Source organism: Lathyrus oleraceus, chromosome 6 (genome assembly GCF_024323335.1).
Source record: "Lathyrus oleraceus cultivar Zhongwan6 chromosome 6, CAAS_Psat_ZW6_1.0, whole genome shotgun sequence".
In the NCBI taxonomy this organism is placed as follows: domain Eukaryota; kingdom Viridiplantae; phylum Streptophyta; class Magnoliopsida; order Fabales; family Fabaceae; genus Lathyrus; species Lathyrus oleraceus.
In genome coordinates this window covers 511,685,218-511,688,501 of record NC_066584.1, presented here as the reverse complement: position 1 = coordinate 511,688,501, position 3,284 = coordinate 511,685,218, and the positions used below count along the sequence as shown (strand labels likewise).

The window sequence follows — 3,284 nt, the reverse complement described above, 5'->3', positions numbered from 1 at the left end:
AGTCAAAATTGATGTTCTCATTTTAATCACTACAACCAACTCAACTTGATCTCCATCGTCATTTCTATATCCTTGAGGTTGGTGTCATAGAGGATGTTTGTGTCCAGCGTCATAAAGGATTTCGGTCTGATTTATTTTTATTTTTTTATTTTTCTAATCTATACATACCTTTTTAATCAATATTTCTCACTTTTTTTATTCATCATTTGTTTATAAATTTATAAATTTATAAATACATTATAAGTTATAAATTTATATATTTTGTATTTTAAATATGAATTGTTGATACAATTATATTTATAGACGGAAGTTACTAATATATTTATATACGGGAAAAAGTTTATTGTTGATACAATTATTTTTAAAAATAGAAATAAGTTATAATAAAAAAATTTATAAATGAAAAAAAATCTATTATTAATACAATTATTTTTATAAATAGACCTACGTTACAAATAAACTGAAAAAAATCTATCGTTGATACAATTATTTTTATAAACGGAAATAAGTTACAAATAATTTTTATAAATTGGAAAAGTCTATTTTTCATTCAATTATATTTATAAATGAGAATAAGTTACTAGTATATTTATAAATGGGGAAAAAAATCTATTATTGATACAATTATTTTTAAATACAGGAATAAATTACAAATATTTTTATAAAAGGGAAAAAATCTATTTTCGATACAATTATTATTTTTATTAATGAAAATAAGTTACAAATATTTTTATAAACGAGACAAGTTTATTGTTGATACAATTATTTTTATAAACAAAAATAAGTTACAAATACTTTTATAAATGCACACACAAATTATAAGATTTTATATTGTATCAAATAAGTGTATTCTTGTTACAAATATTTGAAAATACTTGGATCAATGCATAAAGGTTGATACATTTTGCTAGTTTATATTTGTGACTCTTTGAATGTTTATGATTTGTAAAACAAATTTCAAACCTAATTAAATCTACAACTTTAACTAAAACAAATAGAAAATTCATAACTATTTGATTTATATTGGTGATCATCTTTGATGACATATTTGATTTGTATAAGATATTGTGATACAATTTAAAAAATGCATGGAGGTTAACCATTTATATTGATTCAAATGTAGATATTTGATGATTAGTATGTTACACATATGGTCTGATTCTACAACAAATTTTAGCTTATATTTGATTATGAAACTTGATAAATTTATGAATTATTGAAACACAACCTTTATAATGCATTTTACATATTCAAATAAACAATATAGATTTTCATATATTTTTTCATGCTGTTGTAGAATAAAAAAAGAAGTTATGAGCTTTGATATTGCTGTAATGATAAAGTTCAAGATTTTACCGTTTAATTGACATATATTTTTTGAGATGTTCACATGTTGCCTTTTTGAAATTTATAATAATTACGTACTATTAAATATTTTATTAATGTTATTTTTATTTTTGAAATTACTATTTAAATAAATGAATCACAATTGATAAATTATATTAATTTATATTTGTAAATATCTAAATTTCAACGAACCTAAAAGATGAATTCAAAGTTAACAGAGCATAATATAAATTCGGATGGAATTAGTATTAGTATATATTAGAAAAAAAATTAACTGTTCTTTCATTCAATTATTGCGTTCTAAAATTGAGAGTAAATAGTTAAATATAACATAGCTTATGGAATGTCTCTCAAATAATATATATATATGTATATATATATGAACACTTGCACTTGAAAATATCACAAATACTCTCCCCTTACAATTAATTTCCATGTCATGGAAGATTTCTTAAGGATTTTATGCCTTTTTTTCTTTACTCTATCCATTTTACAACTTTTCAAGTTGATTCTTCAACGTAGAAACCAATACTGTTACATATAAGCCTATGAGTATTTCAAACCAAAGGAAGAAACAAAACTCAACACAGACACATGTGCAAAAATAGTCTTTAGAAAGAAAATCCTTGGTATAGAGGAACTCAGGTTTCTCTTAAAAGACATGGTTAGTTCCGGAATCGGTGAAAACACTTATGGTTCAAAAAACGATCTTGAAGGAAGAGAAGCATGTCCATCTCTCAAAGACACATATGAAGAAATAGATGAAATCCTGTTTGATACACTCGACAACCTTTTCGCGAAAACATGTTTCTCTCCTTCACAAATAGATATTCTTGTTGTTAATCTTTCGTTGTTTTCACCAATACCTTCAATCACATCAAGAATAATAAACAGGTACAAAATGAGAGAATGAATATGATCTTGAACCAACTAGAATGACACTTCATCGTTGGGGTAATACTTCATCAAGTGGAATATGGTATGTTTTAGGTTATATGGAAGCAAATAAAAGACTTAAAAAAGGTGATAGAATTTTGATGATTAGTCTTGGAGCTGGATTTAAGTGTAACAGTTGTGTTTGGGAAGTGATGAAAGATTTATCTGATACCAATGTTTGGAAAGATTCCATTGAAAGTTATCCTCCACCATTACTGAATAATCCTTTCAAGGAAAAATTTAATTGGATTAATGATGATTTTCTTAGCTTTGTGAGGTTGGATTTTAGCAGAATGAAGATTGATTAAGAGATGAAAATCATCATCATCATCATTATCAACATGCAAAATTAATAATTGATTTGGTAAACTTCTTTACAGCTTTTTAAAATATTTGTTTCAGTTCATATTTAAAGATATTATTAAAGTATTGTATTATTTGGTTAGAACATGTGTATTGTGCAATTGATGGATAAAATAAAGTTCATGTCATTAATATGTATATATATTTTTGTCTCTTAAATCTACGCCCCTATTATAGAATGTCTCTGCATATTTACTAACAAAATTATTTAACGGGACAATATATGTATATTATATTGGTGTATAATGATTAAAATCTTTAAATTTCTTAACACATGTCTTATTTTACTTACCTAGTTCTTTTATACTATAAATATAAGAAAATGTTTTAGATACACCCCTTTTTGTACACTCACATGATATTTGGTTAATTATGTGCAAAAATATGATTATATCAATTAAGCAAATGCTTAATTCAATTCACATTTAATTATCCGGTACTCGATATTAAAGTCTAGTGATTTGGTTTTAAGGATCTTATCTGGTTACACGAGATCAAACCTTGGTTGCTTTGCTCTATTCCACTCCTATCAAATTTAATTAAATAGTAGGGATGGTCACTAGGCCAAAAAAGGATTTTTTTTATCTCATCTTATCTTATGGAGTAGAAAAACACTTTATAAAAAATCAAAAATATTT

At 24.5% G+C, this 3,284-nt stretch overlaps 1 pseudogene; it reads left to right on the top strand.

Moving 5' to 3' along the window:
* Positions 1-1,786: 1,786 nt before the first annotated feature.
* LOC127098122 (3-ketoacyl-CoA synthase 19-like) lies at positions 1,787-2,591 on the top strand (annotated as a pseudogene).
* The last annotated feature ends 693 nt before the right edge of the window (positions 2,592-3,284 follow it).